We start from the raw sequence: 26,037 nt of genomic DNA, 5'->3' as shown, positions 1-26,037 counted from the left end.
CTCTTAGGTTCTCCAGCCTAGTGCAGAGGACTTGAATGGGGGTAATATGATAGGAGGAAGTTACAAGGTTTAGATCATTTTTTATGACAAAGCTAAAAGGTTATGCTTTGGAAATGGGCAAGGCATTCCAGGGAACCCGGTATGTGTTGCTGGAAGATTGATTATAGGATACATTTAAAATAAAATTTCTTATGGAAAATGCATACTCTATAATATAGTATTGTAATGTCTTCTACCAATAGATATAGTCTTATGTCCTTATTTTAACATGAAGACTTGCATATGATATGAGATGTTAAGGATTAAAGAGAACAAAATAAATTCCTCCACTTAGAATTTTTAAAAAAATTGTTTTAAATAGATTTATAAACTATATTATTGAATAACTATAGACAAAGGTGAATTTGTTGTAGCATGAATCTTAAAAAGTCTTATTAATAAAATCAAGCCTGATGCCAGTTATTGGAGTGGATCCTGGGAGATCAGAGAAGCAGAACAAGCCACAGCTTCCTCACCTCACCAATTCCTCAGCTGATCCTGTTTCCTCAGACAGGAAGCCACTGAGTCCTCACCCAAATAGATCTCAGCTGAACTGCTGCTCAAAAGCCTAAAAGCTTAGCCTGCTCTAGTTCCTGGTCCTCAAGCCTTATATACCTTTCGGCTTTCTGCCATCACTTTCTGGGATTAAAGGCGTGAGTCACCATGCCTGGCTGTTTTCCAGTGTGGCTTTAAATTCATAGAGATCCAGATGAATCTCTGCCTCCCAAGTGATAGGATTAAAGGCGTGTGTGCCACCATTTTCTGACCTCTATATCTAGTGGCTGTTCTGTTCTCTGACCCCAGATAAGTTTATTAGGGTATACAATATTTTTAAGAACACAGTATCACCACAATTTATACTTAAAATAAACTTTTCAAAAATGTTTGTAGTTTTTTTCTGTTTTGATTAATTCAGTAATTTGTAATAATTATTCTTTAATTGTTAAAAGAATAATTATAACCAGTATTTTATTGATTTATAATTTATATAGTTGATTTTTAATAGGAAACTTTGCTTAAAAATAAAATCAGCATTTTATGTTGAGCAGGGGGTTGAGGGTTGAATCAGTGCAGAAGAATATTTTCCTTTATACCAAGAGCCTGTTTACAAAAGGATATATACAGGGAAGCTTGCAACTTACTAAATAAAACATTTATTCCAGATGTTTTCAACACATTAATATTATACTTAGCCTAGTTAGTGCCTTTGAACATTTGTTAACAACTGGATTCTTTGTTTTATGTTCCATTAAAGTGCATCAGTAAAGCATCTATTTTACTTAATGCATAAAGTCAGAAATCCCTAGGTTATTCAATATTCCCATCACTTACTTAACTATAGGAGAGAAATTCATTATTTATTAAGGAAGGATCAAAAGTTCTAGATAATTCTTTAGAAGACCCTTTAACATATTCAGGCTCTATAGGAAGAGAGTCATAGAGTATCAAGAACTACACCAGTAGTGATCAATACCTTTTGAATTATCCTACTTGACTTTGAGATATTTTCTTCTTCAGATGTACACAAATGAAGCAAAAGGCAGGAGCAGTTTCCTGAACTCGAAGCATTCTGTCTACAAAGTCATTTATATCCTCAAATACATAAAGTGTCTAATTTAAGGACAGCTGCATTGCTGACACTCTTCACCAATATGCAATATAATTGTTTGTAAATACAAGGGACTCGTAATCAATGTACAATAATGGAAATCCACAAAGAAATGGACTGGAGAGGTGACGTGAAAGTAATTTGTTTCAAAGAGTTATATTTATTTGTTTTACAAAGGTCTAAATGGCAAATTCTATGATCCTAAAATACACAATATGAATTAGTTTTACACAGGTTTCAACTTCTATCATTAGCCAATAATTAGCAAGTAAGTACAAAGCAAAAGTCTGAAATTAATTCTTCCTGGAGCACTGGAAAGGATGTTATGATTCATTCTGCCCTCCTTAGGACTGAGAAGATACTTCATGAATTATCTGTTTGATATAACATGTACTTCCATAGTTTGGAGAGAAATAAAAGAGAAGCATATTTCTATTTGGATCTCACATATCCTAGATACACACAAAGTAGGAATGACAGGAGGCAGTGACCAACTTCTATATGCCATTCAAATTCTTACTCAGTAGAGAGAACATCCTTACTACTTCAAGTCTGTGAGTTATTTCCCATTCTTACCTGTAATGTAAAGGAAACAGCAACATTTTAGTGTAAAGTGGTTAGATAGGAGCCCAGATGATCTCAACTGTAATGCAGCCCACTGGCTTTGTGCAAGTCACATCTCTTCTCTTAGATGTGTGTTTCTCAAGCCGTCTTTATGCAAATGTGCTACTGGGACATGTTAACAGATGCATATCTACTCTTCTAAGTTTCATTTGTCAGCTAACTCCAGGCATGGACCAATTAGTGAAGCTATCAAATAAACCCTTGTTGTCACTGACAAAAAGAATAGAGCCCCCCTTTGCATGAAACACTGTTACAAACTGTTACAAACAGACAGAAGATGACTGTGTCACTGAACACAACAACCAACTGCTTTAGTGCAAACTAAGAATTGAAGATGGACATATCTAAGTTTTTGTGGGTCTTACTGAAAAGGCAAGTCTACAATAGCAAAGACAAAATAATGGTATTGCCTTGTACAGGACAGGAGATAATCCACAGAACAATGAGGCACATTATAGAAGTGAAGAAAATGTTTAAACTAATTAATAATAATAATAATAAGGTTAATACTCAAGTCAAAGAAACTCAATTGAAAAACAAAATAAAACAAAACAAATGTAGTTTAGAAGTTTAGAGATGGACAAAAGATCTAAATGCCTTCAAAGACGATCTAGGATTGCTCTGGGATTGCTTTCTAAATATGGTGATTTGAATGAAAAATGTGCTTCATAAGCTCAGTATGTGAACATTTGTTCCAGGTTTATGGTGCTGTTTAGAAACTTTTCTGAACCTTTAGGAGGTGGACCCTTGCACAGGAAGTACATCAGTGGGTGTTGACCTTTAGTGTTTTTAGTCCCACTTTCTATTCTAGCTGTGCTCTGTTCTTGCATTTGAAGATGCCAGCTCTCAGCTTTCTTCTTCTGATATCATGCCTGAGGCATGTGGTCATGCTTCCCTACCATGATGGTCTCTGATCTCTCCAGAACAATAAGCAGAAATAAGCCCTTTTGTCTATAAATTGATCTTGGGATCATGAGGCTTTATCACAGAAAAGGAATTAACACATTAGCTATGGAAAAATGGAAAGAAGACATATAAACGACTACATTGTGTGCACATTTCAGGTATACAATCATCAGTGAAATGCAAATCAAAACCACCACCCTGAAATCCAACTCACAGTTGTGAGAGGAACAGTTGTCAAAAGAAAGACAAATGCAGAACTATGGAAAACAGAATGATGGATGGTTCCTTAAATTTTTTTGGGCTCAAGTGTTTATATGCATATAACCACGCACAGACTCAAATACATATACACAATTTAAAATAATAAAACAAATATTTAAAAAGTGTGTGATGAAAATTATAACTTCCATTTCCACCACTTAAATCCAAACCATGACAGCTCCCCAAAATACAGCTGTGTATTTAAATTTATATAATTTCAATAGTACATGAGAGACATGAAAGTGCAGTTTATAGATAAATCAAGCCGTGTGAGAGTAGTGCTTATATGTTTAGTGAAATAGAAAATATGCATGTATTTATTGAGATCATGCATACCTCCTGACAAATTGTCTTTCAGAAAACCACTTATGACAGCTCATATTTTATAGCTCATATTCTTCTGCAGTTAGTTTTTGCATTCATCTTATTTCCTTTAGTGTTGAACATTTACTTTATTTACATCCCAGGTCCTTTGTTAAAAACATGTAACCATTTGACTAGAGAGGTTTTCATATGAACACTTTGCAGATGACAAAAGTAAAGACACAAATGGTATTGCTTATTAGAACTACCATAGCATTTGCCTCCAAGTACAGCATTCTTAGCCTCTAATTGTTGTTGTCTTTCATAGATTTAAAGTCCTGTTGCAGTATTCAGGAAGCCAAATCAGCAATAGATTTTGCAATTTATAAAGTGCCAGCAGGCTGGCTCTGTGAACAGTAGATGATACAGTTAAAAAAAAAAGGGTGGGGGGATGTGAAGCAAATATGGGACTGGGACACCAACTAGTAACAGCAGAGGTGAATGTAGCCATAACTGCTACAACTCAACCATTCAAATGATTTGAGTCTACGCTGACACTAAGGCCAATTCTATTCTTAAATGTGAATTCAGTATAATGACGAAGGAGGGAGAGTGACTTGAGGTACCTGCCATTGTTACCTGATAAATTTGTTTTCATATTACTATTGTGTAATTTTGTTTTTCAAAATACTCACCTAACTGCAGAGGGCAAGGTTCACAATGAGCTGATGTACTGCTAGATGGATTTCGATTTTGTTTGCACAGTAATTGCTCATGTTTGGGGCCATAGCACCACACAGGGGATTTGATATGATTTTTGGAGATATGTCATCTTCTTCAGGGTATAGTAAGATGGAAGAATCATATCAGAATATGGAAATAAGACACTATAGATTTAGGCCAGACTTTTGATTGCAGAAAGTCAAAATAATAGCTTTATTTGTTTTACTAGATACTGTAAATATTGGAAGAAAATAATTTATTTTGTTAGGCTCAAAAATCCTCCATAGGAAAGTTTGTGGTCTGGGATTTTGCAAACATTGTTAAGGACAAGGTAAATCTACAGAGAACTGATACTGGAAAACTTTCTTTGCTTTGCTTTGCTTTTTCTTTTTATTTATTCTTCTCTAATACAATACATACCGACTACAGCCTCCTCTCCCTCCACTCTTCCGAGTCCCTCTCACCTCTCTCCCACAGATCCACAGCTCCTCCTCTTCCCTTCAGAAAAGAGCAGGCCTTCCAGGTTATCAACCAAACAAGGCAGGCCAATATGCCATAATACTAGGCATAAACCCTTATATCAAGGCTAGAAGAAGAAACCTAGCAGGAGAAAGTGAATCCCATGATGTAGCTGAATTTTACACCACGAGCAGGCAAAAGAGTCAGAAATATCCCTACTCCCACTGTTAGGAGTCACAAAAAACCCCAAGCTACACAACCATAGCATATATGCAGAGGACCTAGCTCAGACCCATGTAGGCTCTGTGGTTGCCCCTTCAGTCTCTGTGAGCTCCTGTGAGCCCTGTTTAGCTGATGCTGTGGGCTATGTTCTCTTGGTGTCCTTGACCCCTCTGGTTCATACAATCCTTCTTCCCAGTCTTCTCCTGGGTTCTCAGGTCTCAGCATCTACTCCCATCAGCTGCTGGAGGAAGCCTCTCTGATATTGATTGGGCTAAGCACCGATCTATGAGTATAGCAAAATATTATTATCATTAGGAATCATTTCATTGTCATCCCCTCGCCCCCAGTTTCTTGGTTCCATTCTGGGTCTCTGGCCATTCAGTTTCCAGTTCCTAGCCATCCCAACACTGTCCAGGCATGGCCTTCCCCTAGTGGCTTGGGCTTCGAGTTAGACGAGTTTGACACTCCCACAAACTCTGAGTCTCCATTGCCCTAGCACATCCTGCAGGCAGAAGATAACTGTAAATTAAAGGTTTTGTGGCTGGGTTGGTGCCCCAGTTCTACAACTGGAAGCCTTGCCTGGTTACAGAAGAGGGTGGGTTCAGGGTCTAAATCCTCCATTACTAGGAGTCCTCATTATGGTCACCCTCATAGATTCCAAAAAGTATCCACTGCAGTAAGTTTCCAAAATACTCCCTCAATGATCCTTTATCCCAGTAGTCTCTCCCTAGATTCTCTCCCTCCGTCCCTTCCTCCTCAACTTATTCCCTACTATTCCCATCCGCACTTGCCCCAGTTCATCTGCAAAGTCTGTTCTATGTTGCCTCCCCACGGAGATCGTGTGACCCCACTGGAGCCTTGCTTGTTACTTAGCCACTTTGGGTCTACAGGTGTCACGTAATTATCCTTTACTTAACAGTTAATAGCCACTTATAAGTGAGTGCATATCACGTTTGACTTTCTGGATGTTCCTTGAGACTGAAGAGCTAAGGAAAAAGCACAGAGAATTAAGAGAATTAGTTCCAATTGTGATGTTTTAAGTAGCAGAATTAGTATCAACTCTTCATTTATTGATGAAGAAAATAAGGCACAAAGAAATTAAGTGGTTTCCTAGAAACTGAATGCTAGAATCAAAGTGGAATCTAATGCTGATATTCAAAGACAAAATTAAAGGTTTGAGTGTTTCTAGCCTTCTCATGTATTAGACTGCTCCTTTTACCACAGACTGAGATTGGTTATTTAACTTGCCATAGCCAGTATATCAATTGTGTAGGTGAAAATTCATACCTCTCCTATACCAATTCATTTATACCAAGCACATTTAAACATAAGATAGAGGCCACCCTTGCTATCTTTCCATTTCAGTTCCATGAAGAGAAATTTCTATGACCCCTTAAAAGAGGAAGTTTCATATACAGCCTTTAATGTTCAATGAAACACCTAATAATACGAAGGAGGATTTTTCAGTTCAACATGAAATTATAATACTGAATGAAACAAAAAGCACATTAAAATAAGTCAAGGTTTACTTTCAAGGGAAGAAGGACCGGCAAACTTTGCCCTGCTAATATACAGTTAAAATCTAGGATGTTGCACATTGGGAAAATTAAAACAATGAAAATTAAACAACCTATGGATGAAACTCATCCATCATGACTTCAGGGCTCAGTATCAGAAGACTGACCTATTTACAAAGGGGTGAATCATTTTCTTTCTCTTCTGAATTTGTGTACACATTTTTCAGAAAAATTAATACTTTATAAACTGTGATTCTATGAACAATTTAGTTATTATTTTTTAGGGAAACATGATCATAACAGTAAGATATGCAAAGAGAACTGTTGAATTATATATATATATATGAAATATGAGTTTACATATTGAACCCATTGGTATTGTTGATTTAGCCATTTTTAAATTTTTAATATTTTTTTGTTGCAAGATTATATTATGTTAGACTATAATTGTGTTATTCATAGGAATGAATTGTATAATCACAATGTGACAATGGCATACAGGTAACCATGACTACTCTGTTCTTCCATCAACTTTTGCTTCTTTGTGCAATGGTGAATATTTTTAGTGTATCTATTATTTTCTCTTTTCAAACTCAGAATCTAAATTATAAGGCATTTCTACTTTTAAAATTTGCATAACTTTACAGGTTCTTCTCTTTTTAGGTATATAAATATATGACAACAAATATGAAGTTTGAACTAAGACTATTCTAACTTAAACAAAATGATCAGTGGGGTCACCACTCTTTTATGTCCCAGGCTATAATATTTGCATTTATAAAATATTTCCTAGCCTTTCTGTGTATGTTACAAAGTCATTAGTTTCTTACTATTTTTTCTTATTTTTATGTGTATTTATGCCTAGGATATGCATATGTGTGTGCACATTCATTCAGATATGTGTAGAGCAACTGTATGTGTGTGGGTGACCACACATATCTGTATGCCTGCATGTGGAGTCCCGATGTCTGCAATCTTCCTCCACTACTCTTTCCCCTTATTCTTTGATGTATTGTCTCTCAATCAAACCCAGAGCTTTTTGTTGAGAGTAGTCTGCTGCTTTGGGTATCCCCTGTCTCTGTCTTCTGAGGTTGGAATTATAGGCTGCTGCCATGACCATCAATCATTTGCCAGTTCTGTGTTTCTGAACTCCAGTCCTTCTACTCCCTTGTGAGGCAAGCACTTTAACTGAAAATTCACCTGCTTAACGTTCCTTGCTACTTCTTATGTATCAGGCTTCTGAAAACTCTCTCTTCTATTAAGCCAATATGAACTCTGTTGTCATGTTCAGACCCTCACTGCTCATACCTGAATTACTAAGATACCATCGTCACAGTTTTATTAATATCATCCTTGGTCATATCTCCTCTTTTATCCCCTTCGCTGGATGTCACTCTGAAGCAGCATTCTTTCTACCACAAAAGCTGCTCTAAATTTGAACATCTCCTGACAGACAATGATCAAAGTAAATATAAAATGGCTTATCTGTTAAGCAGAGTCTATTATCTGCTTTACAGGGACTCCCACTGGAGGGGAGCTTTGAGTGCCAGGGCACAGGAGCACTGCATTGCATTCGTTAGCGTGTATCACAGTGGCCATTGTGATGTTCATTTGTTTGTTGTGAAGTCTGCTGTAAGCAAAGTCACAAGGTCAAAGCTGGAGGTTATCCTGTATTTAAAATATAAAATAAATAAATTATAAATATAAACATAAAATAAAGATTATGCACACGGAGTAAGTTATTGACTTTAGCTTTTGTGATTCTAGCTGGTACATTCAGGTTACATTAACAAATGCCCAAGGTATTAAGCCCTTCACAGCTCTGGGATTTCTGTTGAGGTAAACTTCTGTGATGCTGGTACTTGAAACACTGCACTGCTTAGGTGAGAACTACTCTTAGAAATCCTTAATCTACTGCTTTATATGACAGCACAGCTTCAGAGGCAATAATTGAAGTTACATCAAAAGAATGAAGCCTAAGAATCAAAGTTATAACAAACAGCTCAAAGTCATTAGCTATAGAGTTTAAAGACAGAAGGAAGTACTCCTGCCAGACTCCACTGATGAAATTCTTCCTTTCTACTACCACCAGTCTATTGATAACCTGTAATACTCCTCACAACTTTGCTCCTTCACCAGCAAACTGTTGTTACCTCTTTTTGTTTGTTTGTCCTAAATTGTTTTTTGTTCTGTAAATATAAATATAGCAAGTCCCTAAATGGCATACTTATTCCTTTTTAGTTTAGGAGATGAAGGAGAAAAATGGGACTACATATTATCTTTAGAATTATGGAAGGTGGGAATAATTACAAATAGCTTTTAATTGGTTTTGTTATTGTTTTTGTTTTTATTTCATGATACTACTATATTTATACCATTTATTTCCCTCCATATATCCCCTGCAACTACTCCTGTGTATTTCCCATTTCCTCTCAAGTTTATGATCTCTTCTTTTGTAATTATTATTGTTGCACACACACATATTTGTATATATGGATATAACCAGGTGAATCTATTTATTATTGTTGGTATATACATCCCAAGTATGTAAATACTAGGGATTGGGTAACCTACCAGGGACTTGTCTCTGGAAATGACAAAAATGTCTTCTTAGGAGCTATTAAATGCATTTAGCTCTTTAACTAGGAGGTAAAGCCTGGGATTTTCTACATCCATGTTGGCTTGTCTCTGGTAAGGTAACCATGCTGGGTTTGCTCAGGCAGTCATACTGCTGAGAGTTCCTGGGAATAGCTCCCCTGTCTTTGTTTATAGAAGGTATTGTCTCATTGTAGCTGCCCTGGTCTCTTAGACTCTGCTCCCTCCTGTGCATTGTTCCCTGGGCTTTAGGTGTCGGGTTTTATTGTCCACCTGTCAGTTGGGTTTGGCGCTCCACAGCCAGTTGTTTTCTACATTTTGACCAGATGTGGATTTGTGTACTTGTCTCCATTTGTTGCCAAAAGAGACTTGTTTGATAAATTGTGAGAGACACTTATCTGTTGACGGAAGGACAACTCCATGGATGGAGTTAGAAATCATACTGGTCTAAGAAGATGACAGTAATAGGTTCTCCTTCGGGGTCTATGGTCTCACTCGTCTTGGGTAGATTGTTAGGCATGAACTCCTCCTGTTGAGTGTACCTGAAGTTCAATTAAAAAGCTGTGTGTCAATCCCAATAGATAGGCTCCACTGTTGTTCTTTTAGGGATGTCTTGCCATGATGATCATTGCTGTGGTTCTTAAGCACCATATCTAGAAACTGGTGGATGGCTTTCCTCCAGTGGCAGCTTGTAAAGCAGTTTTGTTACTGTGAAATCCAGTCATCAAAGAGGAGATTTTTTATTAGATCCAGGTAATTTCCTTGAGTCCCGTGTCTGTAATGAGTGGTGGCTTCAGTAATAGGGACATCCTTCAACGTCTCTCCCCTGACAACTTGCACAGCACCTTCACGTATCGTGAGAATTAGTCCTCAGGGAGAGAGTGTCTTAGCCATTTACAGCTGAATTTCTACAAGTCCTGTGTCCTAAGTGTGTAGGGTCTTTACCAACAAGATCTTATCTTAAAGTTCTAGGATGCAAAAAAGGGCAGCGGCAATACTATATATTATTTGAGGAGTCTTTCGGACTCCCCTGGCCAACAATTCAGAAGGATGTTTCCCATGACAAGCACTGGAGATTTTCTTAGTCTATGGCTTTTTGGGAGCAATGTCTCCTTAAGTGTGATAACTTCATTAATACACACACAGACACACAAACACATACACACAGACAAAGACAAAGACACACACGTATGTATTTTTAAGTAAACAGAAATTAATTTGTTTTCTTATGCCTTTTCAAATATCCCTAGTGTTGTTTATCCATCCACCTTTTCCCTCTGTATTTCCCTCCTTTTCTGTTCCCGATTAAATTACCCCTCTCTGTTTTCCCATTTCTCCTTTCTTAAAACCAGTGTCTCATTGCCCTCTTCTCTAGAGCTCCTGTTCTGACTTTCCATGTTCTGCTCTGTTCACATCAGCCTTCTAACCTGTCATTGAAAGATATCCCTGAGAGAAATACATATATTTGAGAGTAGATATATACATGTGTTCTTTTTGAAACTTGAAAACTTAAATTTTATGAAAAGTGGCTTTATAGGAGCAAATATCATGTACTACCTTATATTGGAAGGTTGACAGTTCAGACATAAGTGATATTTGTAAAATATCAGCCCTTCAAGACCAATTCACACATTCAAATTCTGACCCCAAATGTAATGGATTTTAAGAAGTATAGAAGTGGTTAGACCTGGAGGCCTGATGCCTCATGAATGGAGTTATTTACCATATGAGAGATGCTTTATCCCTGACCCATGTAAAAACACAAGTGGAAAGGTTCTATCTGTGAGACAAAAGGAAGGATACCTAATATTGAATCTGATGGCTCCTTGATCTTAAACTCCAGCCTCCAGAAATATAAGAAACAAATTATTTCTAAATCTGTGGTATTTCGTTGCAGTAGCCCAAGTATACAACATTAATACATGTTCCTAAATACCAAGAGGAAGACTTCCTTTTAATTCCTTAACACAATTTTGATTGAAGCTCATTCCCCTAATTTGTCCACAGTGCCAGATCTATTACCAAATTCTTACATTAGGCTTATGCTCACTTTTTATTATTTCTTATGTGTTTGTACAGACACATAGTTCTTACCAGTTAGACTAAAATCCCCTACTCACTTATCATAGTGATTGGTTTCACGAAGGCATTTCATATTTAGTTATATTCATCCCCTGGTCTCACTTTTTCTCCTTCCTTCTCATATTATTCCCATTAATTCCTCTAGCCTCACAGTTGCTTTCATTCTCTCTCTCTCTCTCTCTCTCTCTCTCTCTCTCTCTCTCTCGTCTATTATCTATCTATCTCTATTTATAATTTGATTATCTATTAAAAGTCTATGTCCCACATGAAATTTGTCTTTCTGTGTCTCATTTATTTTGTTCAGCACAATGCTGTCATTTCCTTTTGTGCAGCTAATGAATAATAGGAGGAAATAATAGAAACATCACAGAGCAATGCAATTTAAAAGTGTGTTAATATTTATTTTCTAATTTAAACTCATATTAGAGCTCAGAGTAGCCAAAGGGTTTTGCTTTAGGATTCACAGCCTGTAAGGGATAGAGCCAGAGCTAGAAATTGTGTGGTCAGTATTTGCATTTAACACTTCAGGACAGCATTAATCAAATACAAAGTCACCCAGCACACAGCAAATGTGGAGATGGTGCCTCCAAACATTCACAAAGCAGGGAGGCTTCCTAAACTCACCATAGAACAGGGAAATCTAAGAATTTTCTACACTAGTTGGGCAACACTTGCTTACAGAAATCGTATCACACAACAACATTTAATAAGGGTTGTTTGGGTCTGCTCCAGAAGAGCAAAGTTTTCTGTGCCTTATATTTCTCTACACAAACAGTGAAAGTAGCAACCTGCTATAATATAAAGGGTTACATGTTATAAACTTCCTTCATTTTAGGGCTGGGTTTTTTTTTGTATATCATTAGGGAGCTTAAATTATTGTGGCTTTCAAGTCTAAGATTGTTAAAAAGTCATATAAAATTTATACCTTTGAAAGTCCCACCCTAGAATATGTTTCTTCTATAAAATGATTGTTGTGTTCCTTGGGGTGTGGGGGCCTTCTGTTATCTTGATCAGAAGTATGTTAATAACAAGGAAAAGTTTTTTATAGTTTCAAAATAAAAGTCTAGAAGTTTTTATACTGTCAAAATACAGTTATTTTAGTATAGTGTCTTGAGAGTAATATGATTCATCAGAGAAAGATATTTTTTTTTTCTTTCTTTTTTTTTTTGGTTTTTTTCGAGACAGGGTTTCTCTGTGTAGCTTTGCGCATTTCCTGGAGCTCACTTGGTAGCCCAGGCTGGCCTCGAACTCACAGAGATCCACCTGCCTCTGCCTCCCGAGTGCTGGGACTAAAGGCGTGCGCCACCAACGCCCGGCCCAGAGAAAGATATTTTTAAATTAGCTATGAATTGAGAGAAATTAAGAGAAGACAGGCATGGAATATAGCTGATAGACTTACAATAGAGAGATATAACTAAGTAATATTTTATTTTTATATGAGTCACTAAGCAAATGAGTGTGAGCTCCTTATGGTCTCCTGATGGATGGTATTAGTGTCTGCTAGGATGAGGTCACTATTTTTTTTATAGTATTCCTTCCCTTATGAAATGGAATTCAAATATTTAAGATTGGTAATTGTCAGGCTAGTACCTTAATTTTTATTCTTATTATTTTGGTTTGTTTTATTATATTTTTATAATTATGTTAACTTGTCATTTAATATTATAAAATATAATATTAAAAAGTTATAACCATATCTTTTTAGTTCAAAGTTGTTTACAGGAATCCAGTTTTACTCTGTCTACCTGCTTTCACAGTGAAGAATTACAAGAGGCACCAAGACCCATGAGATACTGTGTTCTGTAACTACTTAATCAGACTAATAATCCATCTAAAATGTCTCCTTTGGCTTCCAGTACAGTGAGTGTAGTCAGAGCATTTGAGAGAGGGCCAGAATTGTTAGCTAGACACTGACCTATCCATTTGATTCTGTCCCAAAGATAAATGAAGAAATGAGGGTTCTTTGTTGAGAATTCTATGACTTGTTTTACTAATTACTGGATAAGGACAAAAATATGTAGCTATTGTTAATGACACTTGGCCATCATGGATATATATATATATATATATCCAGAGAGAGAGAGAGAGAGAGAGAGAGAGAGAGAGAGAGAGAGAGAGAGAGAAGAACAGAGAATATTGATGAATAAATGAGACAGTGGTTAGAAAAGAAATAAAATGAGACAAGTGTTGTAGTTTGAATGTAAACTGTCTTCTAGGGGCACCTGGGTATAAACACTTGGTCTTCAGCCTGTGGTGTTGTGTTAGATTATGGAAACTTTAGGAAGGAGGTAGAGCCTGGCTGAAGGTTATGGGTCACTGAAGGAAGACCCTTAGTTTTCTATCTTTATATAAAATAAAACTTTTTATTGATTCTTTGTGAGGTATACATCATGTACCCCAATCCCACTCATCTCATCTTCTCACATCTGTCCTCTGCCCTTGCACCATCCCCCATCAAAACAGAATAAAACTTAAAAGAAAAACCAAAAACCAATCAACCAAAGAAACAAACAACCAACCAAACAACAAACAGTCTTATTGGGGAAGCTGTAATGTGGCCCAGTGAGTCATGCAGTGCAGTGTACCCTTTTGTCCATACATGGTTACGTGTAAGTGTTCATTGTTATGAATCATTGGTCTGGTTCAAGGCATCTGGCTTTTGCTACACTGTTAGTCCTGGGCCCTCAGTGTGACTCCTCTTGGATATCCTGTTGTTGTCCTGTGTTGTACAGATCCTGCAGTTTTGGATCTGTAGGTCCTGCCCCTTCACATGCTCTTGCAGTTGATAGATGAAGTAGATGTTGGAGTTGGCTACCCAGCCCTGGTTGTGGGCCTGGGTGGTAGCTGGGTTGGTCAGCCTGCTAGCTTTCCCTCATTATCCCTATCTGGGAAAGCTCTCCAGCACTGCCCTGGGTTGCTCTCCTAATGCAGCAGGCAGTAAGGGACAGGGGCCAGTTCTCCTGCTCTCATGCCCTTGAGTCTGGCTCACCTGCACTCATACTACCAGTGCCCAAACTCTACTGTTTTGTCCAGGCAAGGCGCAGGGCCCACTCTCCAGTGTGCTATAGGAAGCATACGGAGTAAGGGGAGTGGGGGTCAGCTCTGCTGCTCTCGTGCCCTCAGGTCAGCTTACTTGTACACCCCCCTCACCCCTCCACCCCCTACCTTCCTCACCCCCCACAACTAGGTCAACTCTACTGTGCTGTGCAGGTAAGATGCAGAACCTGCTCTTCTGAATGCTGCCACTGGTCAAGGGCAGAATCAGCTCTTCCACTCTTGTGACCCCTTGACCAGTCTTTCCTGCTTCTAGGGGTGAGGGGCGTATCTCTCTCTCCCTGCCCCACACCACCATGTGACAGACAGTGGGGTTAGCTGTCCCAGTCTCATGACCTCTGAGCCTGCTCACCTGAGTGCTTGCCAGCAGGATGAGGTCTATTGTGCTGCCCTGGGAAGGTACAGGGCCCACTTTCCTGAGTGCTGCAGTTGGTGAGGGGCAGGGCCTGTTCTCCCTACTGCTGCAGCCAGTGAAGGGTCGGAACAACTCTGCATTCCCATCCTCACTGCCTTCCATGGTAACAAGAATCATGGACAAGAATACAAACTGCAGCTGCTGCAGGGCCATGGACCCAGACATGGCCCTTGGCTACAGGGCAAGCCCAGATGACACCATGGCCCCAGGTAGCAGTGCAGGCCACTCACATCTGTATGGCCATGGCAGAGGCACATCCCTTGGACTAAGATGATCCTAGGTGGTGGCTCAGACCTCTGACATCCGTATGACTCTTGGTGGCAACATGAGCCACAGACACGAACACAGACCCCCACTGCTGCAGTTGGATCATGGACCCAGATGTGGTCCATGGCAGCAGCCCAGGCCGGATGTCATTGTGGCCCTAGTTGGCATTCCATGTCACCTAGATCAGAATGGCCCCAATGGTAGCATGGCCACTGAACATCAGCATGTCCCTGGGAAGAGGAAGACCTTAAGTTTTATAGCCAGGCCTTCCTGTTGGTTCCCAGCTACCTGAATGCTGACACAATTTCAATAACTAACCCATGTTCCTGTTACCGTGCCTTCCTTCTTGTGATGGAATTTATTGCCTCGAACTGTGACCCAATACAAAGCCATTTTCTTGCTTATGGTTAGGTATTTGATCAAATGAACAATGAGATTTACTATGGAAGAAAAAGTCGTTTTTTCAAATGCTTTCTAAAATTAATTCTTTCTCCATAAGAAAAAAATCACAAATCCTCTAAAAGAAAAATGATACAAGGTAATGTACACATACCTCAAAATAATTAACTTCACCTGAATTTCATCATCAATTAAACTTATAGTTAATCTGATTTATATTTTGATCCCCAAATCCAAAGGTCTCACAAAGTACTATAAAAACTTGATAGGAGGGTTTATTATTTTACCTATTTGATCTCCTTTCTGAATTCTCCCACCTACATTTTTAATGTTTGGTAGGTTCATGTTGGCCACCGTTGATTTTTTCCCCCCACAAAATTTAATTTCTAGCAGTGCACAGTATAAGTGTCCCCTAGTAACTAGTCTTTCTCCTCAAGTAATTTAGCTGGCAGTTTGTGAAAGCTCACCACTGAGGAAAACTTAAGATGTGATTTAGAGACCAAGGAGAAGAAGCATTTAGACGGCGACTGCATGTCTTCACTGATGTGCGGCATGAATTGACTCAAATAATTCCAGCATTTCTGGGGAAAATGCCTTTAAAAACACACTGTATTGATGGAACAGAAATAAAATAAGATAATATGTTAATACAGTGACAGCAAAGATGGCATTTCACCCCTATGTTCGACAATTCATTTCTAACAATTTCCATGCATTTGAACACTTGCTAAATTACAGTCATGTAATTTTTTTTTACAGTTTACAGTCTGTAAACTTTTGAAAATGGTTAAGTCTCTCCAAATCATGACATTAAAAAAATACCCGTTTTTCCCACACTAGCACAGTTCATGGAAAAGCACATCTCCACAGGAAATCTCGGGAGAGCAATGTCTAATACAATGCTTTTAAATTCAATCTCCCACCTGCCCATCTTTTCCTATTTTAACTTTCTTTCCCTTCAGACCTGAGCTCTAGACTTTTCCTGGCTGTAGTACAATATCACTCTTGCCTCATTTTTCATGTCACATTTTTCTTCTATAAAGTAAGATGTTTTATACTGGCAATAAATTATAGTGAAACCAAGCTGACATAAGACTCCTAACTTTACAAAATGGTGGGCAGCATCCTGCCAACTGAGAGGGGTCTTTGTCTGCACTTTGACAGTCAACATATGCTCTCTTAGACCAATGACCACATTTTAAAATGCTCACCACTGTACATTAAAATAGTTAGTACTTCTTTGCCAAGCACCTGTGATCTCACAGGGCTTTTATGTCTAAAAATAATATTCCATTGGCTAGATGAGCTGCAACTTAGACCCCATGAAAAGCAAGAAATATGAGAAAAGCCTCGTATTTAACATTAAAACAAAGTTTGCGTGCATTCTCCTCCTGATGAATCATGCCTACAGTTCCCTTTATAATATCAGACAGTTGTTTGTTTTAAGTAGACAGTTGAGCTTCTTAGTCTTTCCCCTTTCTATGGATCTACATGGGGTTTAATACTGTCACACACCATGCTTTCCAGTTATGTATTTTGGAATTAGTCTATTTAATAATGGTGTTTGTATATTTTTCCTTTATTTATGTCTATGTATAAATGTCTGGTGCCCCCCAAAGCCAGAAGAAGATGTGGACAGACACCCTAAAACTGTAGTTACAGGTAGATGTGAGCCATCATGTGGGTGCTCAGAATTGAGCCAGTCATCTGGAAGAACACCCAGTGCTCTTAACAGCTGAGCCGTCTCTCCAGCTCCCAGATTAATATTTTATAACAAGTTGTTGAGGAACTTACCAGCTTCTCATATAAACTACAGAAATCCCTTCTGAAGGTGGAGTTGCCAGTTACCTAATCAGCCTGTTTTTTAAAGGCTCAATTACTTTTTTGTAGACCTGAATTTGAACACGTGGACCCTTAGGGAACAAACCACATCACACCACAGCAGCTGGATTATTGAAGAATTCAACATGACAATTTTCAGAATAACTCATCTATAAGATATCACTACTCTACCTAAATTATAATTATCTCATGAAATTAAGCAAAATATGAAGACAAAACATTTAAAAAGCAGAAATGAATAAGGAAAGGTTCTCTAGTCCTGTTTTCTTCTTTCCTATTCAAGCCATTATTTCCTGTTAGGTTCATAGCATGAATTCAGAGATATTGACATTTTTCAGGTCACAAGCAAGGAGCACAATATGGTCTCTCCAACAATAGCTTACAGTATTATAACATGGTCACATGAAATTAGATACAATATTGATTGTCTATTCCCAAACTCATGATGTCTCAAATTACTTCTCAGTTTTTGCTTCACACATACACAATATTGATACTGTTCCAAGATAATTGTTAGGATACTGTTTGTGTTATTTTTATTATTATTTTAAGAATTTTATTTATATATTTTATGTGTATAGGTATTTTGTTTGCATGTATGTCTATATACCTACTGTTCTTGCAGATGAGAAAAGGGTATCAAATCCCCTGGGACTGGAGTTAGAAGTTGCTGGCTGTGAGCTGCCACACATTTTCTGGCAACCAAACCTGGGTCCTCTGGAAGAGCAATGAGTTCTTTTTGTTTGTTTGGTTTTGGTTCTATTTGTTTGTTTGTTTTATGTTTCAAGATAGGGTTTCTCTATGTAACAGCCCTAGCTGTCCTAGAACACACTCTGTAGACCAGGCTGGCTTTGAATCAGAGATCTGCCTTCCTCTGCCTACCGAATGCTGGGATTAAAGGTATGCACCACCACTGCCTGGCAAGCAGCAAGTTCTTAACTGCTGAGCTACCTCTCTGTTAGGATCCTGGAGAATCCCACAAAAGACCACTATCCATGTATGCATTCAGCAAGAGCATTTATTATTCCAGCATGCTAGGGCCTGCCATCTCATACAAAGGCAAGATGGAGAAAACCCCAAGAGGCAAGTGTGAGCTCCTTTTAAGCATAACCAAGAGGTGGTCCTAAGGCAGTTAGGTCATTTTAGATATGATTGGCTCAAGTGAGTGGGAAACATATCAGTATGTTCTAATTGGCCAGGGCTAGTTAGAGGCAGGTGAGGGTACAGTTTTCCATTTTGAGGCAGGCCTGGACATGTCCCTGGATTTATCCTTGAGCTACTGTGGAGGCTGGCTATCCTAGTACTTGCTGACAGTGGGGGCTGGCTCAGTGGCCCAGCCTTGGTATGTCCCATCTCCCTTGTCCCTGCTGTGAAGAGCATCCACGATTAATTGTCTTTTGTTCATGGCTCTTCCAGAAACTGCTTGCTCAGTCTCAGAAAATTGAAACTGAGGCCTGATCTCTGAGAGAAAACTGAGCAGGCTGTTATGGCATCTGCTTGGTCTGCTCATTCCCCCAATTCCCTCCTTAAGCAGTGCATCATCTTAAATCTTGGAGCTGTTTCTTTGAAGTTAAATATTTTATCATCAGTGTAGTAGACTATTCTGAGAACTAATTGGACCAGGACATAGAAATCTTTGTTTGATCTAAAACCCAAGTATTAACACAGGGGTTTAATCCAGAAGCATATACCTATCAGGTATTCTCCAGTGGGATAAAGAAGCCCTCTCCCATTGACTTCTGAGTAAGATTATAGAAGTGAGAATAGCCATACAGAGACTGTTCCAAACAGAGACCATTCCCCATTATCAACTGCAAAGTGAGTCTTCCCTTATTTTGTTGTTGCCATCTGCAAGGTTGTCATGGGATTGGTCCAGGGGATGATATTGGGATTTTGGCATCACCAGTTTAGTGGTACCCAGACAGAATATTATCATTTAGTTAAGGCGTCAATGATGCAAGAGCCAATAATAATTAGCAGAAGCAGAAGGGTGATGGCTGACAGAGTTCCTTATCTAGAAGGAACTTGGAATGGAGACCAATTATTATTCTATTTAAGGTTTCCTATGACAAGAAATTCCCTTTTGATCTAACATGGGAGGAGGGGGAGGACATTATTCCTGAATGTATTAATATTCAACATATTTCCTTCTGTAATTACTTCCCGTGGATATTAGGACATTGTTATCAAGTTCCTCAAAGGCTAGAATGTTAGTCAAAGGCAAGTAGGGAATGTAGAAGCATCTGGTTCATTGACCAGTTGAAGAGACAGCATTTATATTGGCTGGATTGGTCCATATCATCTTTCAGCAAGTTCAGGGCTCACAGAAACTTGGAGCAGGTTATAGTCAGCCACTGATGATTGGATGTGTCTGTGAGCCAAGTGGAAAGCTGTTGAGACAGATATAAACTAGGAGCAGGAGTTAAAATTTATGAGCTTAATTGTCAATACCATCAGAGATCTGGGAAGGATAAATTATCTGAGTGTAAACCAAGCAGTTTCCAAATCTATTTTAAAAACTGACAGAGACTGTTCATATCCAGTAGTTATCCCCAGCTCCTGTTGTCTTCATAGCAGTGGCAGGACAGAATTGTTCTTTGGCTGCCAGATCCATAAGGTGAGAGTTTTCCCTGAGGAGGAGGAACTTGGGGAAGACTTACCTTATTTTCTTAATGCCTTGCTTGTCCACAGTCTGGGCCAGGTCCCTTGCAGCAGATGTTGCATCAGGGCATCTTGCTCAATGGTCACTGTTATCAACAATCCAGGTGGTGGCATTGTGTTATTTCATATTTTCTTTGGAGACCTTGCAGGCCATTTCTAGGAGCTGGGAGCCTACATTTCTTATAGTAAGCTTTTTTATCAAATAATATAAATGCCAAATTAATCAGATCTTTGACAGGTCTGAGGACCATTATCTATTAAATATATTGGAGCCAAACAAACCTAGGCTTAATCTTGAAAACATCTCTAAGTTTGGCAACAACAACCAGGCCATTGTGCTATCCTATAGATATATTAGTCAAATGGACCTCTTAAGTTCTGTTTTTCTCCTATAAGTATATTTTATTAGCATTTCTCCCTATCCATAGACATTATAGGAAGCAGGTTTGGACTTTTTTTTTTTATGAAACTCTGAATAGCTAAGAGCTTCAATCTTGTCATTTCATAGGAGGCCAAACCTATAGCATACTGTAACCCAGAGGGATGTAATATGATGGCTAATTATTAACTTGTATTGTAGACCATATTCCTCTTTACTCCTTTAAAGAACATGACCCCATTTTTAACATAAACATTTTGCAGTGACTAATCACCAACTTTTTCTAAAATGATGAAAACTAACCAGAATTAACGTAATATGGTTAAATCCCATATATATATATATATATTACAGTTTCCCTTCAAATTCAGCATAGTTCATATCCCTTCTGGCCTTCTATACTTTTCTGTATATACTCAGATCTGGACTTCCTCTATCTCCATTCCTCTGGTTCAGACAGACATGGACAAATTATTTTTTCTTTTCTTTTATTATTTCAGTTTTCCGCTTTTTTTCTCTTTTACTTCCTAGAAAACATGCAAATTTTTAATCAAAGTCTTTTTCTTGTGGCTTCTTCCCAGCAGCCTAGATAGAACATTATATAGGTACAACATTTCAAACAAGAATAGAAACATATATATGCAAGATAAATTGCTAAATGGTCTTATTAATAAAAAACCCGAGTCAGATATTGGAGTGAAAACTGAGAGATCAGAGATGCAGAAAGAAGCCAGTCACGTTCTTACCACTAGAAAATCCTCAGCCAAAAAGAGAGCTACTTCCTGTATACTCACACCTATATACCTTCTGTGAGCTGTCATCCATCTCACTTCCTCTCTCTGCTCAGCTACATCATTTTCCTTTCTCCACCCAGCTCTATCACTTCCTGTCTGTCTGTACAGATCTCCAGATCTCTATGGTTAACTAGTGCTGGGAATTAAAGGCATGTCCCACCATGCCTGGCTCTGTTCCTAGTGTGGCCTTGAATTCACAGAGATCTGGATGAATCTCTGCCTCCCGAATGCTAGGATTAAAGGCATGTGCTACCATTGCCTGACTTTTGTGTTTAATATAGTGGCTGGCTTTTTCCTCTGGTCTTCAGATAAGCTTTATTGAGGTACACAAATAAAGTATCACCACATGTATGTATATGTATATATTCATTCTAACCAATAATAATTTGTAACCAATTCCCTTAAATGATGACAAGTATTTGTAACTCATTGAATTCAAATGCCAAAGTCCATGTATCTTTTTCTTTCCTGAGGAAAGAAAAACACATTTTTTTTCAAGCATAATGTATTTTTGACTTTTATTCTAAAGTCAAATTTTCCCAAGTTCATTCAATAGTTTTTATTTTATTTTATTTTATTTTATTAAGCAGTATCAGGCTAGTAGCTGACTAGCAGCCGAGACTAGACCTTAATGTTATCATAAATTGTAGAGTGTATCAAAGTGAGTGACAAACTTAACTTAGGAAGGAAGGGAGGGAGAACAGTACTGGTAGGCACAGAGTGTGTCCTTGACTAGCAGTGTTCCTGTTAAAAAATTGTTAACTCTTTGGCCTGAACCCCAGGTTCTCTGTCCACAGTTTGTCTCAGCTTACATTATCATGCACCCCAGTAGCCTCATCCCTGCCCACCTGAACAGAGAGCTCATGCCCCCACCCTCTGCAAGAGCTGCTGACTGACGGCAGGCCTCTCCTGCAGGCCAAGACCAGCTCTGCCAGTGCTGTGGGCCTGATAACAAAAGAGTTATGGAGAGAGGTGGCCTGCCATGCCTCTCTCTCTCTTCCTCTTCCCAGAAAATGAGGGAAGTTAGTATACAGAAACAAGTAACAATGACATAGACAACCATGTTCCAGAACACCAGATCTGGAAGATGACCTTTCTCACGATCCAAGAGGTCCATGTTGCAGGTGCAACCTTCTCTGTACAGTTCAGTCAGAGGGACCCAGTCACCTACAGGAACAAGTGAGTCAAGGACATCTTCCAACTCATGGTGTAGAGGTGCTTCTAGCTCATTCACCAAGCAATCCTTGGCCTCCAGGTTCAGGTAGGCCCCAGGTTTCCAGAGACATAAACACATGGAGCAGAACAGTAACACAGTAACAGTCAGAACACAGACCAAGACAAAGAGGGCCCACACTCACCGGCTAGGTTATCAGGAAAATGTTCAGGTATCAGTAGTCTTGAGGGGACATCCTGAGTGAGCCCCCATATGTTAGGGTTCTGGAGAAATCCCACAGAGTACCACAATCGACATATGTAATCAGCAAGTATGTTTATTATTCCAGCATGGTGGGACCTGCCATCCCAAAAGGTAAGATGGAGAAGACCCCAAGAGGGAAGTGTGAGCTCCTTTTAAGCATAGCCAAGGGGAGGTCCTCAGGCAATTACACCATTTTAGATATGATTGGTTCAAGTGAGTGGCAATCATATCAGTATGTTCTAATTGGTCAGGGCTAGTTAGAGGCTGGTAAAGGTACAGTTTTCCATTTGGGTACAGGCCTGGACAAGTCCTTGGCTTAGTCCTTGAGCTGCTTTGGAGGCTGGCTATCCTAGTACACACTGATTTTGGGGGCTGACTCAGTAGCCCAAGATTGATGTATTCCTATCTCCCTTGTTCTTGCTGTGAGAGGCATCAATGATTGTCTTTTGTTCATGGCTCTCCCAGAAACTGCTTGCTCAGTCTCAGGAAACTGAAATTGATAATACTTGTTTTAGCTTGTATGTCCAAATGTGTTCAAATTGCATTGAAACCAAACTCCTATGGTTTCAGCATTTTGGATCCATTTGGAGTGGTCTCTCCAAGAAATCATGAGAAGTTGGTGTCAAGAAAAGACTGGGTGTATTTTAGCCCTAGGACTGTCTCTTGGCTAGGCAACAGAGGAAATAAATCATTCTTCAAAAATCTTCATCAAGTATTTTTACTCTCTTCATGGTCATTGCTAGCTGGGCTTAAAGAATATGACTATGCTAATATTAATAATTTAATCTTTGTTGTACATTGTACTGTGCTATATAAGGGCATTTTATAGAAACACATATAACTACATACTAAATAAAATTTTGAAAGAACAAAGGATATATTTTAAAACAGGAAAAAGATATTTTTGGACAACTAAAATAGAAAGGGTACCCTGTGCTGAGATGTTCTAGGACACAATACAGGAGTTACTTTGACAGTTTGACTGTATGAACATGTGGATAATCTCAGTGAAACTTGAGTTTACATATAATGTTTTAAGCAGTATATTTACATGTGATACAGTCTCTCATATATAGCACATCAAAAATTTAAATAGTAAAAGCACTTGTACTACAATTCAATTAATAGAGAAGATAGATGTCATAATTACTCTGTAGTCTGTCATCATGGAGTTGATAATAATTTCATAGCAAATGAGAAAGGAGATATTCAAACTGATACGACTCAATGGACAAAAGCCTGCATAGCATGCCTGTGGTCCTGAGTTTGCAAACCAGAATAATAAACAACCGAGCAAAATGCCTCACTCTCACCAGCACCACTAACAGAATCCAACACATCTTAGCAGCCAACAGAAAAATTTCATAACCCATATTTCTAGCTGGTGTGGAATAAACAGGGACAAAAGAATGGAATCTTGTTGTATCCATGCCTGCCAATGACACAATCATGCAAAACTTATGCCCTCTGTACTGTTTTTCTTCTCAACACTTTCATCTCCATCTCAATATCTACTAAATACTCTAAAGTAATTACACAAGTATCTATAAGCTATATTGAGCTAATAGGGAAAAGATCTTCACCAACCCAACATCTGACAGAGGACTGATATCCAGAATATATAAAGAACTCAAGAAATTAGACATCAAAATAACCAATAGTCCAATAAAAAAAGGGCTATAGAGCTAAACATAGAATTCTCAACAGAAGAAGCTCAAATGGCTGAAAGACATTTAAGGAATTGTTCAACACCCTTAATCATCAGGGAAATGCAAATCAAAATGACTCTGCGATACCACCTTACACCTGTCAGAATGACTAAGATAAAAAAACACTGAACACAAATGACAAAGAAATGATCCACCCAAGTCCAGCCAGGCATATTAGTGATTTTACTGGGGTTGTTCACAGGAGCATTGTTGACAAAAGACAGCTGCATGGCTGACAAGTCTATCTGAGCACAGTGATGACTTATGAGGTTCTCATCCAAGGAGCTTCCTGTCCAGCTTGCAGGCAGTTCCCACCAGAGTCTCTTGTCCCCAACTAATTTTTTACTGTTCTCATAGCATTGGACAAGGGACTTGTAAATCTTAAACTTTCTGAATTTCTTCAACCTTGTAAGTTTCATGGGCTTTCAGAGTGCCATATGTTTCATTTGTTTCTTGAGTTTCATGGGTCTTATTCCTTCCTAAAGGAGGGAATGTTTCAGTTCAGAAAAGATCTCTGTGAAATATGAAGGTAGACATAACATTGATGGCTCTTTTAGTTTAATTTATCATGATGAAATTCTCATATTTTCATCCTCCAAAAGAAATTAAGCATGCTTGGATATTTGAAATACAAATATCCAATGTATTTCAAATAAACTTCTTGTCTGATATTATATACTTTAGCCAATTTATTATATTTATCTAACCTTGCCCATTCCCCTGTATACTTATTGTTGCCTATACAGGTCTCTAAATGCCTGTGAACTATTTCAGGCTCCTCTTTCTCCCTTAAATTTAAATCCAAATATTCTTTAATTTGAATTGATTCTGTCATGTTCCTATCTTTGTTGGCCTCATTTTGTGATAACTTCCTTCTCTCTATCACTTCATTTCATTGTTTTAGATCATTGTAGTAATTAACTCATTTTTAAAAGTACTTTTTTATGTTGCAAAGATAAGTTCTTTTCAAATGATAAAGCTAATTATATTTATTATATCATATCATATGTCATATCATATTTATTATATTATATTATATTATATTATAATAGTATTGTATTATATTGTATTGTATTACATTATTATATTATATTATATTATATTATATATTATGTAGCTTAGATTCTATAAAAATAATCCTGTAATCTAAAAGGTGTGTTTTAATTTCCTTGAACTAGTATCCAATGTCATTGAGCAACTGGCCCATCTACTCTATGGTGTCTGAACCACAATTTTACTTTCACTACTTCTTGTTTACTTCTAATTACATACATCACCATACATATGATGAGACATTTATTCAACAAATGTGCATTGATTCCCTGTTATGTACAAGGTACAGCTCAGAGTCTAGAAATTTAATTGTACGTAAGTACAGCATGTCACCATGTAGTTATAGCATTCTGTGTATGTGTGTACAATATCAATGCATTATGTAAGTGAAGTACACTGCAGGAAGGTTTAGGAATGAGAAAAATCAAGGGACTGGAACAGAGATGCTCACTTAGAGATAACAGATTATATCTATGTAGGGATATCAGCATGGCAGATAACATGACTGTGAAAGAAACTGGATTAGCTGTTTTTTTTCTGGATCATAGGGTTACACAAACAATTAATTAACATATAATTGTATGTTTCTGTTTGCTTTTTAAAAGTATTTATTTTATGTTCTTTTAGAGACCCTATTAAATGTATGAGAACAGGAGAGAGACTCTAGTAATATCTTGGTTAAGAGATAGCAGTGGTATTACCTAATT

General features: G+C 38.0%; 1 protein-coding gene and 1 pseudogene across 1 annotated transcript in view; one reads left to right on the top strand and one right to left on the bottom strand.

Moving 5' to 3' along the window:
- LOC114687193 overlaps nucleotides 1-14,974 on the bottom strand; it is a 213,127-nt pseudogene extending 198,153 nt beyond the window's left edge.
- Nucleotides 1-26,037, top strand: part of Znf804b (zinc finger protein 804B) — a 524,634-nt gene that overhangs the window by 238,725 nt on the left and 259,872 nt on the right. The gene's annotated exons all lie outside the window — the stretch shown is intronic.

Source organism: Peromyscus leucopus, chromosome 3 (genome assembly GCF_004664715.2).
Source record: "Peromyscus leucopus breed LL Stock chromosome 3, UCI_PerLeu_2.1, whole genome shotgun sequence".
NCBI classification, from domain to species: domain Eukaryota; kingdom Metazoa; phylum Chordata; class Mammalia; order Rodentia; family Cricetidae; genus Peromyscus; species Peromyscus leucopus.
Note: the sequence above shows the minus strand (reverse complement) of the source record. Positions and strands in the feature narration are given on the sequence as shown.